The sequence below is a fragment of the Apus apus genome, chromosome 4 (genome assembly GCF_020740795.1).
Source record: "Apus apus isolate bApuApu2 chromosome 4, bApuApu2.pri.cur, whole genome shotgun sequence".
Classification (NCBI taxonomy): Eukaryota; Metazoa; Chordata; class Aves; order Apodiformes; family Apodidae; genus Apus; species Apus apus.
In genome coordinates this window covers 83,083,858-83,090,936 of record NC_067285.1, presented here as the reverse complement: position 1 = coordinate 83,090,936, position 7,079 = coordinate 83,083,858, and the positions used below count along the sequence as shown (strand labels likewise).

General features: G+C 48.1%; 1 protein-coding gene across 1 annotated transcript in view; it reads left to right on the top strand.

Moving 5' to 3' along the window:
• The first annotated feature begins 324 nt into the window (after positions 1-324).
• FAT1 (FAT atypical cadherin 1) overlaps positions 325-7,079 on the top strand; it is a 110,626-nt gene continuing 103,871 nt past the window's right edge. Inside the window, exon 1 of the mRNA XM_051617770.1 lies at positions 325-342. The gene's annotated coding sequence lies outside the window, so the exon portion shown is untranslated. The remainder of the gene's footprint in view (positions 343-7,079) is intronic.

The following is a 7,079-nucleotide window of genomic DNA, read 5'->3' as shown; positions in this document are numbered from 1 at the left end:
TTCGCCTTCCTTTTTTTTTTTTTTTTTTTTTTTTTTTTTCTTTCCCCCTGCCCCCTCCCCGTCTATTTTTCCTTCCCACCCTCGTTCAAGTTTAAAGCAGCGGATGGGTCGGAACCGACATGCTGCGCTGTGGCGATGGGGTCGGGCGCCGCGGTTGCTGCGCGCCGGGGCCACGCTGAGCGCCGGGGCCGCGGCGGAGTTCACGCTCTAGAGGTGTGTGGGCACTGGGGCATCGCTCGCTTCCCCTCAAAAGAACAAAAAATAAAGGAGCGGATGAAACGTGCGGAGACGAACTGAGCTGGAGCGGACTTTAGGAGAAGAGAGCCGAGTCCAGCTGGTCTGGTGAGTTCTTTGTTTAATGAGTTTATTATCAGCAACGTGTTTAGATTATTTCCGTGGGTGTTTTTGAGCTCTGGTTTGTTGCGTTATTGAAAATACTCAGGTTTTCTCTTCAACATGTAGTTTATAACTGTGTAGTATATGTATGTTTCGGTATATACGTATTGGTAAATATGCACAGCGACTTTATCCAAACCTATGCGTACCTGGGGCTGAGGGCACCCCCAACTATACCGCCACCTTCACGGAGAGCGCAGCAACGTCCTGCAGCCCGAGCAGTTCTCGGCGCCGCTGGCTACCGGCGTTGCTCTGCCCTGCTGGGCCGAGCGGCCGGGCTGCCTGCCAGCGCCCTGCCCGCCCGTGCGCTGTGGCGCGGCGCCCCCTGCCCGCCCGCCGCGGAACTGCGTCCCCGCCGCCGCCGCGGGGCGGCCGGTGCCCGTGCCGCGGGCTGCTGGGGCGGACCCCCGGGCGGGGTACGGCGAAGCCTGTGGGCCGGGGGGTCGGGCAGCCGACGCTGTCTTGAAGGGGCCGGAGTCTTCTGATCTGCAGCCCCGGGCGCGCGAGGGTTTAGTTACAGAAAGGCCCCCTGCGCAGCTGGCTTTATTTATTTGTGTGGTAATAAAAGACATGGTGGGGCTAATGCGCGGTGAATGCACACCGGCCGACGTCTCCCGTCCGCAGCCCAGCTTCGCCTTGAGCCCTCTGGGTCGGGATTCCCCCGGCAAACGTTTGATCGTTATTAAGCGTGATCAGTTAGTAATGAGCGGGGAATCCTCGGAGGACTATTTCGAAGTATTAATCTTTAACGTTGCGGCTGGCTAGCAGACATTCCTTCAGCATGACGCCTCCAGGGCGCTCCCCGCCTGAGGTGCCCGGTAACCCCTCCCCGGGCGGGGGGATCGTCGCCGCTGTTCCCGGCCCCGCAGATGCAGCCCCGCCGCTGGTTTTCCCGGCGCCGAGGCACGGTGCTGCTCCTTAAAACGGTGGCGGGGACCGCGGTCGCCGTTAGCGCCGGGCTGGGAGGCGAGACGCCAAGCCCGCCGGCGTGGCCCGGGGGCGGCAATCCAGCTTCCCGCCCCTCGCCCCGTTCGCCCTCCGGAGGGAGAGGGGGCGGCCGCCGAGGCGCTGCGGTCGCCGCAGGGCAGTTCTCGCTGCTACCAGTGCGAGTGGGGACCGCGGGGCTTGTCCCGGGTATCCGCTGCTCCCCGGACGGCAAAGCCCCACCAGCGAGGACCGTGTGTTCCCCTGGACTCTGACGGTCTCCTTCGCCATCCCCCTAAGCAGCTTTCCGAAGTTTCTGAGTAGCCTTTCGGAGGGAGGACTTCGCCACACGCGAAGCCGCCCGCGTCCCCGGACCAGCATCCTCCTCCCGGTCGCCCCGGCCGGGCTGGAGCGGGGCGAGCTCGGCGGAGGTGAGGGGTCCCCCCAACGCCGACCCCGCTGGCATCCCCGTGCACAGTCGCGCTACCGGGTGGAACGGCTTATGCTCTGATTCGCCCATCCCCCAGTCTCCCTCTCCGCCTTTCGCCCTTCCCCGGCGGGGCCGGGCCCTGAGCGGGGAGGCGGGCCGGGGTGCGGGGGCCGCCGCTGTTCCTCCCGCGCCCGCGGAGCGCCGCAGAAACGAGTTCCGGAGGGGCGGCAGGCCAGCGCCGCGGAGGAATACGGCGGCGGGGGGCGCCGCGGCCCTGAGGGGGCGGAGGGGCACCGGCGAGGAGAGCTGGCGGCCCGGCAGGAGAGAGGGCGCGGTGCGACGGGCAGCATGAGGACCTGGCCCCGGCCCGCGCCCCCGCCCCGCAGGCAGTGAGCTGCCGAGAGGTGAGGCGCGGTGCGGCAGGGCCGAGCCAGCTAGGCGAGTTAGAAGAAGTTTTGGTGGCGGGGGGAGGCGGGGAGGGGGTGGCAGGGCGGGCGACGAGGGCCCCCTCGGGAAGTTGCGGCTCTGAGGCGAGGCTGGGAGCTCGGCCAGGCCGCCCGGAGGCGCCGGGCGAGCGGCCGCCTCGTGCTACTGGGGCCCGCGGGAAGGGGCTGCGGAGCGGCGCCGGTCCCCTCCCCCCGGTCCCCCGCCGAGCCCGGGTTGCCGCCGGGCGTCTCGGGCCTTGGCGCCCCGCTGCCTCCCCCGCGGCGGCCGGCGGGGCTGGTGCCGCGGCCGCGCTCCCCTGAGAGCCGGCAGCGGTTTCGCCGGCAGGTTGTGTTGGTAAGTTGTGCCGAGGACAAGGGCTGGCGGTGATATTTCCCCTGGAGGTAAGGTGTCTTCGGATGCCTCGGATGGGCCGTTGCGAACTTAATTCCCTGGTAAGCCGGCAGGGGCGATTCGCACCCAGCAAGTACCTCGGGGTGAGTTTCTTCCTTTGTTTGCACTTTAACACCGCGTCCCTCCTTGAGTTCCTCGCCGGATTCCTCCGAAAGATGAAGAGCAGGGTCCGCAAAGAAGAAGCGTTGAGCAGCCACTGTCTGGGAGATCCCGGCTGAACGTATCAAGCGGCTTGTGCTGCTTTGTTTCTTTTATTTTATTTTTCTTTACAAAGCTTTATTTGAAAGGTGTTCTTTTGAATCTCGTGGAGGTCGTGAGGGTGTGTCTCTGGTTACATCCACGCGTTGTAAACCGTGTTTTTTTGGAAACGCACCAATAAGTTAGAAGAACTGCCTTCGAATTTAATGTTTTCCTACGGTTTAAACTACTTGAATGCAGTTTGACCCTAGGCAGTTACATGGGAACTATTACCTGTATTCTTTCACCACATTTGTTGTCTTTCTGTAAAAGAAACTGCCGTGTGATAGATGTGCATTTCCTATTCACTTGTCTAACTATGTTAAAATATTTAGCTATTTAGTGAGTAAAATGCTTTAACGCTGTAAACGATTTAATTTTAAAGTTTTTGTTCTGTGTCAAATCCTAAAATCTCACTTTTAGGAGACTGGAAGGTGAGCTTTAGTAGTCCTCCCAGTGGTAGGATAGTCTCCTGATTTTTATTACTTTGCATGCGAAAGATCTTCATATGACTAAGTTATCATTGCTATCAGTGCCAGTAAGCAAACATAACACCCCTGTAAACTCTCAAAGTTTTACAATTTTTTTTAAAGTTTAAAAGCGAGTTCAAGCTCAGCAAAACTATTTTTGTTGCCATGTTAAATCTGGATCAAATTATTTTCATTCAGAGCTTGGAGGTCTGCTTTTCCTTGCACAACTGGGGAGTTCGGTTTTAGATACACTAGTAACTGCTCTACAGAGAAATAGTTAAAATCATCTGTGTGAAACTTTGTTTCACTCCGGATTTGAAATCTTTGCTTCCTTTTCGAAATCAGCAGCTGCATTTTCCTTTTAACAGCAAAGACCTCGAAAGCATAAATTAAAGTATCTCGTCAGATTAACTCATAATGTGGAGAATACAAGCATAAAATTTACTGGACTTTAGTCACAAGTTAAAACTATTATGTTAATCTCTGGGACAGTGTACATTTTTTGGATAACTTACCAGCTTTGCTAAAGTAACGTTACCTTATGCTTTCATCATGTGTTAGTTTTCTGAATACCAAAACAGACCCCCTCTCTCAGAAAAGTAAAAGACAGTTAAGTCTTTTTTATTGGACAATTAAGCATGTTGAAACAGCTAAACCTTGTTACTTTTTTTTCCAAACACTACATAAATAATTGCTTTCAAACAATTGAAAAAGTAGATTTAACTATAGCTAGTAGAGCCCACAAAGCCACACGATCTCTCATAGACTTCTACAATAGGAGTCTTGTCATGACAGTTTAGTTACTGCGGTAATAACTTTTCCCAGTGCATTTGTGTCAAAAGGCATCAGTTGCATATGCTGATGGAAATTGACCTTTAAATAGGTGATGCTTTGATTGTTAGAGACATTTTAGTGTTAATAACATCACAAATCAAAGAGACTGGTGCATATGTAGGGGGAAAACCCCCACTACAATTATTAAAAGTTAGTGAAAGATTTTAGTAGGCAAGCATTGTAGAAACAGCACTAAGGAACCACATTTAATCCTCAAAATGTTCCTATGGTGTGTTCCCGGAGTGCTGTAACAGGCCATGCTCAGAGTCTTATTCTGCTAATGTAAGCGATGTAGCTTAGTCTTATTGGAAGTCTCTCTGGGCTAACTGTCAGATTTTGCTTGTAGAAAGGGATAGGAGTGGACTAAGGCTCATCATGACTTGATCTGTGTGGCCAGATTTATGTGGGGTTTTTTCTACCTGTGACCTGCTTGGCTTCTGGGTGAGTAAATATCTTAATGTATGCTCCCCACTGATACATTAGGTAGAAGACAAACTTGTAATGTCTGTTTCCTTTTTTGTTGGTTTCCTTGGCATTGAGGTTGTAACTTACACAGTTCTGTATTTTATGATTAAAACTCTAAAATCTTGAACTATAAACTTTGAAGTCTAGATACCGTTAATATACTGCTTAGAGAAACAGTCTTTCTAGCTGCTCTCATCAAAATAATTTCCATTTGTAACTCATCGGTTTGAGGTCTGCTACCTCTGAAATTTTGCTCGTTCTTATACTTTAATGTAAAGATAGTTCATATTTCTAAGTTGTGTTAGTAGTTCTTCCCCATATACAAATTATGGTAACAGTGTAGATGTGTTAGTATTTTTGTTAACATTGTAGCAAAGTAGTAAAACTACCTCATGTATCCCAGCTCTGAATATGCATATAAATAAATTATCCTTTGAAAGTAGTTTTTCAGAAAAAAATACCATGTGCACTTCTTATAAACCTTGAGCTATGATGTTTTGCTAAGCAAATGCTTGACTCGTGTTGAAAACGGGTGCAGAAAATCCTAAACTGGTCACATTCCAAAGATAATAAAAAATTTAGGAGTTCAAAGTGTAGCCTTTGGCTAAAATGTTTCTGAAATTCAGTCTTTCTGGCTCATTATAATGTGCCGTCTGAGTTTATATCTAACACATTATCACGTTATCTTAACACTGTCCTATTTTCCCTTAGTAGTTAACTGTCTTTAAAACTAGCATTTTTTAATACTTAAGATATTTATCAAGATTATATTATGTTGACTTTTGGCTAATCCCGGTTCAACATTTTTTAGTTTCCAGTAGCTCTGTAAATTATGACAAGATGGAAGAAGTGTCATATAACAGAAATTACTAGCTTGTTTTTATTGAATGTGGTTGACTGTTCAGTTGAGAGATACTCTTAAGCTCTTGATTGTGACTCAGCAAACCTTAGAAATTGCTGCTGAGGAATGATACTGGTGGTTGTGTCATCATGGGCAGTAGGCTGCCTGTTGCCTGTTCTGATCAGACTCCACTTGAAGTTTATTACAGAGAAGCAGCAAAAGGTGTTTAGGGTATTACGACATGAAAGAATACTTATGGTAATAGTAAAACTATATGTGTTCAACTTTGATTTTTAATGAAGAGTTTGAATATCTTAATGCAGTCTAATGCATCCTAGTGTGGTGTACATTGTGTCTAATGTGCCTGAGATGTGAGGAACAAATGATAAAAGTTTCAAGCAGGTGCAATGTTTTATATATTAAATACACCACTTCCAACAGCTTGTTGCCAAACACAGGTATAGACAGCAAGCTACAGGATACCCTAGCATCAGAGGTGAAGCTGGCTTTTGGACTTGATGATAGTTGTTTTTTGGTTTTGTTTTAAATGAAAAAGAATCCTAGTGATCAGCATAAGATCTGATCATTAAATAGTTTTTCATAATAAGCAGCTTCAAAAATTCCAGCAAGATGGAATAAAAGAACCTTTTTCTTTTGATTACTTCAAAATTATGCAATATTTTCTTAACATGTATTTTGAAAGAGCCTAATAGCATCTTAAATTGCTTGGGGTTTTGAAAGTATTGGTTATTTATTGCAGGGTTTAAGGTTGTATTTTTGTTGGGTTTTATTTGGATGGAAATGTTTGCCTACTTGGCAAGTAAGCCACTAGGAGGATGAAGCCCTGGGTACCCAAGTGTCTGTTTATTCCCAGGACAAATCATAGCCTGGGAAGAAGAGTAGATAGAGGAATAATATTCTTAACCCATTAAACTGGTAGCTGTTCCAACCTAACACTCATTTGCCCTCCCAACCTTTCCTTCATCCAGTGTTAAGACTTTATAAGTAGTGTTTCCAGCTAGCGACATACTTTTAGCAGCTTATATACTTTTTATTGTTTGCTCATTAATTTTTTTTATTTCTTGCTATTGTTATATCTGTAAGCATGTAACCTAATTGTTAGGTTTGGAAGACAAACTTCTGCCCCCACTCCCTCTGAAAAGGATACTAGCTAAGTTTTCATTACTCCTCTCCAGTACTTCCTGTAGTATCTGAGGATATTTTTTTTTTCTTCTTAAAACCATTGACTTACTAGTGCCTATGACTGAATTAGCTGCTTCTGAGGTTTTAGAGTGAACTGTTGACACAAGTAGATGAATTTGCTCTAATGCTTTCTAGTGGGCAGAGGCAGTCTGTGGAATTTCAGCCAGTGCAATCTTTCATGTTTCTACCTGAGCAGGTAGGAATTAGGAGAGAAAGAAATAACTGTAAGAGGAAATCTGAGTGGAGGAAGGAGACAACAAACTGTGATACCTTTTGTGATGAGACAGTATAACAGACTAGCCAGGGAGGAGATGCTAAAGGAGATGTAAGGGAAAAATGTTTAGGATAGCTATGGGAAAGTGAAAGAAAAGATCTTGTACTACTTACTCAAACCCAGATGAAGAAGCTGGTCCCGGAGGTCGTTCCTGAGTTTTCTGCCATT